This window comes from Henckelia pumila, chromosome 2, assembly GCF_033568475.1.
Source record: "Henckelia pumila isolate YLH828 chromosome 2, ASM3356847v2, whole genome shotgun sequence".
Taxonomy (NCBI): domain Eukaryota; kingdom Viridiplantae; phylum Streptophyta; class Magnoliopsida; order Lamiales; family Gesneriaceae; genus Henckelia; species Henckelia pumila.
Window position 1 is genome coordinate 157,012,126 of NC_133121.1, and position 7,636 is coordinate 157,019,761.

Consider the following 7,636-nt stretch of genomic DNA (forward strand, 5'->3'; position numbering starts at 1 on the left):
TAAACTCGTACCCTACAGCCTACACGACCCTTTGCCCCGAAATTGCTCAACCTATGACTTGCTGCACCATCTGCTCACTTTGGTTCGTTTCTAGCCTATACCAGGTTCTAACCACCACACCACTCGACCCTATAGACCATAACTCAACCCCCAAACCATGTGTCAGCAGTCTGGAACAAAGCACATCAGGAAAAAAAAACGTGAAAAGGGGGAGGGAAAGGCTTCAAAACGTGGGCTGCTCAATGAAACATGAATGATCTTCAATCAAAACCACATGATACACATGCAAGATCAAACCTTTCATGCATGAATAAGATTAATATGACTTAAACGGTGGCCAAGAAGGGATTCGAACATGCCTTTGCATTATATACGCTCGAAAATACTATACTGTCGCGTATATCTTCGTCTGGGACGAACGAGGTGTCGAATCTTTGAGATTTCCTCAATCTCACGTGAAAGAGTGTGTGTGTGTGTGTGTGTGTGTGTGGGTATGGGTGTGGGTGTATGGAGGCTGCTGATCAAATGTGAGAGGTTGGAATAGGTTTAACGTGGAGATGAAGAAGGGAAAAGGGTCAAAACTTGATATATGTTTGTATATATAAAAAAAATGGGTTGGGCTCACTTAAAAATTTAAAACCAATTTAAACACTTCTAAACCCACAAAAAATCTAATAAAAATCTCTAATTTTCGAAATAATAAAAGCCCCAAACTTAAAAGTGTCCTAAAAACCCATAAAATGGTCTACTTTTGTGAAAAATGAGTTTCTCAATATATATACATATAAAACCCCTATTTATTTAAAAATAAATCTTAAAATAAATATTTCTAGACATTAAAAATGTTGGTCAAAGGTTTCGATGAAAAACTTTGGTCTCGTTCATCCACAGTCCCGTCTACGCGATCATCAATAATCTTTCTCAAATAAATTCACAAATTTCATAATATCGGTTAAATGCTATAATAACTTTAAAAAATATAAATAAATCACATAATTAACATAATAGCATTATTCTTAATTTTTAAAATCATTAGATCCCCAAGTTATGCATGCGGGTAAAACATGCGGGTTTACGTAAAGAATTTTCGGGCGTTACACTTCTACGCTATATTATTAAACTTGACACTTTTTAGTATCATGGACGATCGTCGCAATGTCAAATTCATCATAAATTAATTTAATATTCCTCTGATAGCTCTTTAATTACGGAAATGTTATATTTTTTTGATAGATATTTATATATGACAATGTCATTTTTGTATTTTTTTTTATTTCATCATTTTTTTTATTTTTTATTTTTGTTAAAAATGTGTTATACAAGCACGCAACGCGTGCGTCTGAGTACTAGTATATTATATATTATTAAAATTTAGACATTTAGTATCATGATCTGTCAACGCAATGTCAAATTTACCATAAATTAATTTAATCTTCCTTCAATAGTTATATAATTACGGAAATGTTATACTCTTTTGGTGGGTCTTTAAATATGAAAGTATCATTTTTTGTATTTTTTAATTCACAATTTATTTTCATATTTTCGGTAACAAAAAAATATGGCTATACAAGCACGCAATACGTGCATCTGAGTACTAGTATAAGATAAAACATGAATAAAAATTAAAGTTTCGTTTGGACAAATACTTATAAAATATTTTTATAAAATAATTTTTTACAAAACTTTTATAAAATATTCTAAAGGTTGTTTTAGAAATAAAAATTTATTTGGACAAAAGGCAACTTGAGATTTAGTCTCCGTGTCAGAATATTTTGTTTGAGCTTCATGGTCTTAGATGTCTATTCATTGGGGAAACAAAATCCATGGGTAAAACGATGAACAAGCTGCACAGGAAAATAGCAAAATAGAGTAAATGAAAATTTTGTTTTGTAGTAACCCGATTTCTTGTTTAAGTTAATTAGCTGTCTAAACATGTTTAAATATTCAAAAAATGATTAAGGAATCCTCGTTTTGGTAAATTAAGTAGGAAATCGGATTCACGACATTCAGAAATGGTTTGAAGGACCCCAAGGGTTCGGGTAGGTCGGAAGCTCTGAAGTGCAGATCGGAAGATCCGATCTCCCTCCGACAAACAGTTATGGGTTTTCTGATTGGTGATTAGACATGGGTGAGTTCGGAAGCTCCGATCCCCAGTTTGGAATATCCAAACTCTGTCGACAGCTTAAGTTGTCCAATCACAGGACACACATTCGATGGGAAGAGATCGGAAGCTCCGAATGTCGATCGAAATGTCCGATCCCTAGTTCGGAAGCTCCGAACTTCGTCTATAAATAGGGGTCGAGGTTGCCATTGTTTGATGCGAATTCCACAGTTTTCTCTCCCGTTTCAGTATATATATTAGGGTTTCTAAGCGTCGTCTCGAGGATCGGGCGATAACGGAACGCTGCCGAGATCCTAGCGAAGATGTACCTAGAGTTTGGTGCTATCGCCATCAGTGGGCTGACGAAGGACGTAGGTATAATTCTAGACTCTTATTAGCTTTAGGGAGTAGCTATTAGTATATTTAAAAATTTTAGTACGCAATGAGTGTTATGATAATTACTTTCTTATAGGCTTGTACTTGTGAGCCAGAGTTGCTAGGTTGCTTGACTAGAGGTACAAACATACTATCCTAGATATCCTAGTTGAGTGTGCATATTATATGTTTTCATGTTTATATGTCATGTTTTATGTGAATATAATATGTTACGATTATTTTTTTGCATACATTATCATGTTGATCTTGTACCTTGATATAACCCATAGTGGGGTCGCTCAGCCTCATATTCTTGAGTGGATGGTTGGATCCCGTTAGTACGAAATCAGGTCACCTAAATTCACATATTTCTTCTTGATGTGTGAGCCACCTCCTGATGAGACGACCCAGAGTTCTACATATCATGGCATCACTTGATTGAGCAGAGTTCTATCGTGATAGGTTTTCGGTACCCGTACATTTGCATTCACGCACTCATAGCATGTGTATACTCGTACTTCCATAATGAGCGTTGTTATTGCTCACGTTCTGGTTGTTTCATCTTGGACACCATATTCCACGAGGCAGTACTTAGGTTGGATGGACTAAGTCGGAGTGGTAGTTGAGGCTGGACTTGCAGCTGATCAGGTGGATCATGGTTATTACTGATTCAGTGAGGATATTTTCTAAACTAATTCGATTTGGTTATATAAATATATTTCACTTGGGTTACTAGTGTTGGTTGTATTATGTTGATTGGTTTTGTGGTATTGTTTAAGTTTCCACTGGTATCTATTTCTTAATTACTCATTACGTTAACTTCATACTGTTACTTGTTAAGTAGGTGATCCGAAAATGGGTCACTACATTTATGGTATCAGAGTATGCATGAGATTTTTTGGTAGGAAAACCGTCTTGAGGATAATATATGTTACCATTTGTAGATGGCGAGTCACAACGATGAGAGTCACGAAAGCGTGGGACGCTGGGGTGATGAGGATGATCGCTAGAACCATAGAGGACACCGTCACCATTGCGATGGTCGATGCCGTTTTGACATGAATAAGTTCGTATAGATGGGACCCAAGTCGTTGGTTGGAGGCGAGTCTCTAGAGGATGCAGAGAACTGGTTAGATCAGATGGAGAGATGTTTCCATGTTTTCCAATGTACAGAGGAGCGACGCATGGAGGCTGTTAACTTCTTACCAAAGAGACGCGCTTGCATGTAGTAACCCGATCCCGTTTTAAGTAATTATAATAGCTAAGCATATTTATAATGGTTAAAACATGATTGAGAAATCTTAACTTTGGTTTATTAAGTAGAAAATTGGATTCAAGACGTCAGGAAATGGTTCGGAGGGTTTCAAGGGTTCGAGTGGTTCGGAAGATCCAAACATGAGAGATAGGAAATTGGAAGCTCCGAAGTGATCGGAATTGGCGTCGGCACGTCGCAATTCGAAAGCAGAGGGTGAGTTCGGAAGTTCCGAACTCACGATCGGAAGTTCCAAACTCCCTCAGTTAGACAGGATATGGGTTTTGATTGGTGATTCGACGGGTGACCGATCGAAAGCTCCAAACCCAGATATCAGAAGCTCTGAAACAGTGATTCGTTCAATCAAGGACACATGTTCGATGGGTGGCAGATCGAAAGCTCCATCTGAGCGATCGGAACGTCTGAACTAGGGATCGGTAGATCCGAACATGGTCTATAAATAGGGACCGAATTCATCATTGTTAGTGCATGTTTGGAGGTGTGGCTGAGTGAATCAGTGTATACTTCTTGTTGTTTGAATCGTCTTATCGAGGGTCGAGTGATAGCGAGTTGCTACGGGACTTGTAGCGGAGCTATGCTTGGGTCAGGACCTTTGACATTAGTTGGCTGACGATGGTCGCATGTATAAGTCTAGACTCTTAGTAGCTATTGGGAGTAGCTATTAGTCTAGTTAATGCTTTTAGATAAATATTGGTGATATGATATTATCTTGTCTTGTAGGCTTGGACTTTATACAGTGTTCACCTAGATCAGTAGTTGATGTACGTAAGTACTGATTGAGATAACCACCTGAGTATGTATATTTATGTGTTACATTATTATGTGTTGCATTATTATCTGGCATGAGATGCATGATATTAATGTTCTTGATTTATATTCGGCATTGGCATACCATGTTGAGCCTGTATATTCTTTCGAGATAGCCTGTTGTTTCTAGGGTCTCTCGGCCCTAGGATTTCTTTGTATGATCGGGTACCGTGTGACACCAACTGCATCGACGGGGCAGCGTGTGCGGTTCTATCCAAGATGATGATGGTCCAAGATTGGAGTTGAGTATGTGTGGCAGCCACTGTGTTGAGGAAATTAAGTTTCGGCGTCTTAAGTCAAATGCATAGCCAAACTGCATCACTGAACTGAACTAGACAAAACTGGTTAAGTAAAATATTCCTGACCCAAACTGCTACATGGACAAAACAGTTTACCTACCCAGACTGCTCACCCAAACTGAAGTTCACCTAAACCAAATCTTAGCCAGACTGAAGCACGTCACTCTAAATATTTGATGAAGTCAGTATATCTCAGTGGATAAATTTTTTCGTAAAACTGACATTCTGCAACCGCTTCCGCACACAACTATACTATTGCATCAGAGAATTTTGATGTGGCAATACAAACAGTGCAACGAGAAAATATTTAAGGAAACAAATATTATTTAAATATTACGATCGTTGAAACCAAAGCCTATAAATAGACTACAAGATCAATTTTGGAGATACTCTCGCACGAACTCTCTTTATCGCATATATCGGTCTACCAAAATCTTTCACAATCTACTTAGCAAAAATAATTGAGAACTCGAACACACATTCGAAGATATTATATGATCATTGAAGGATCACTTTGTGCTATTGTAATCAAGTTGTAAGCACTTTGAATTACATTCAGTCTAGTACTGTTTTATTGTTGAGTTACTAGGATTTCTAAGGGTACCCGCAACCATAAACTTCTACATAAAACTTTAGCATGGGACCTACAATGCCATATCATTGTCACTTTAATATTTTAATAAACATAATTTTTACAACTTCTCTTCACAATCATAAACCCAAAAAATAATTTTCATGGGTCCCGCTAATCATTTAAATACACTTTACATAATTTTTATTTATTATCTATATTTAAATTTTATTCTAATATATAATAACAATTTTGGTTGTTGCAATTTAAATACGATAAATATATAATTAATTAAGATTTTATATTTCAAATTTTAATTAAATAATCAACAATTAAAATTTAATAACTATTAAAAAATTACATGTATACGTAATTTACATAAATCCATATTTAAATTTCGATGTTATTATATTTTATTGGTCATTTATTAATAATAATATATTATATTACAATTAAAAAAGTGAAAAAATTAAGAAAAGATATAACTAAATTATTCATAATTAAAACAAAGTTTGAATTCGGGAATCGCATCGGTACACAACATCTAAATACTAGCTTAAATTTTTTTAAAATCGATAAACATAAACATGCACAAGTAACAAAGAACGAGAAAAATTAAAAAAAAAAACATTAACACGCATAACATAAAATTTTAATAATGTAGTTGTTCCTCACTAATCGCATTCGTGGCGTGCCCAGATGTGTTCAACTAAGTCAGCTAGAAGTTGGTGATGTGCTTCTCTATCACGTAGCTCGTTATAATTATGGAGATACTCTCGAAATTCTTGGGTAGAGCCCATGACAATTCTTGTTGGTGGACGAGAGTCTTCATCCGACCAGTTGACTGATTCATCCCCCTCATCTTCAATAATCATGTTATGCAAAATAATACATGCATGTGTACATGATATTCCTCAAATCATTCTTATAATAAGATCATGCAGGACCTCTAACAATTGCCCATCGAGCTTGTAGTACTCCAAATGCCCGCTCGACGTCTTTTCTTGCAGACTCTTGTCTCTCCTTGAGTTTCTTCCTCTTGGGATCCTCAGGGCATGGAAAGCTCTTGACAAAAACAGCTCATTCTGGGTAGATTTCATCAGTTAGATAATATCCTTTTGTATAAGTAGTTTCGTTCACCGTGAAATGAAAATTGGGAGCATTTCCTTGTAGAACGGCGTTAAATAACGGTGATTCGTTAAGAACATTTATATATATTATTACGTGATCCTGCAACGCCAAAAAAAACATGTCATATCCATAAGTCTGTAGATGCGACTGCTTCAAGAATTATCGTTGGGATGCCATAGTCACCTCTAGTATATTGTCCTTTCCAAGCTACGAGACAATTCCTCCACTCCCAATGCATGCAATCAAGACTGCCCAACATACCAGGGAAGCTGTGCTTCTCGTCATGCATTAGCAGCAATCGTTGAGTGTCTGCATCATTGGATTTTCTCAAATATCGTGCCCCAAACACATCGATCACGCATTGGCAGAAGTTGATCAAGCAGTCCAATGCAGTTCTTTCACCCATCCGTACGTATTCATCGAGGGAGTTGGCTGGGGCTGCATATGCTAATTGACGAATAGCCGCTATGCATTTTTGAAGGGGTGACAAACTTTGTCTTCCTGCAGCGTCTCTTATCCATTGAAAGTACTCGGAATGATTTGTGAGAGCATCGACTATGCGAACAAATAACTCTCTACGCATTCGAAACCGCCTCCGGAATACTTCAGCGTGGAATGTAGGAATTTCACCAAAATAATCTTTGACAAGGCGAGAGTGCCCGTCTTCACGATCTCGATTCACATATCTCCTTGAATTTGTAGATCGTGCATTCTTTCGGGATGTTTGAAGTCTCTGCTCTTTCTCTTCAAGTAAGGTGATCATCATTCGATCTACATCATCTTCTGCATCTTCCCACATCTCATTTTCCCAAAACTCAAGAATAAGACGTTCTGAGGCATGGCTTGGATCTTTAGACATATCTATTACAAGTATTGAAAAACTGAAAAAATTGAATGACATAAATTCAAGTTTCATTCCATATTTATAGCGTAAAATGCAAGTTTCAATCAATATAATACTATTCATTGCACGCAATTCTATGTACTACTATCCGTTGCACGCAATTCAAATTATACTATTCGTTGCACGCAATTCGATGTAATACTATCCATTGCACACAATTCAATGTAATATTATA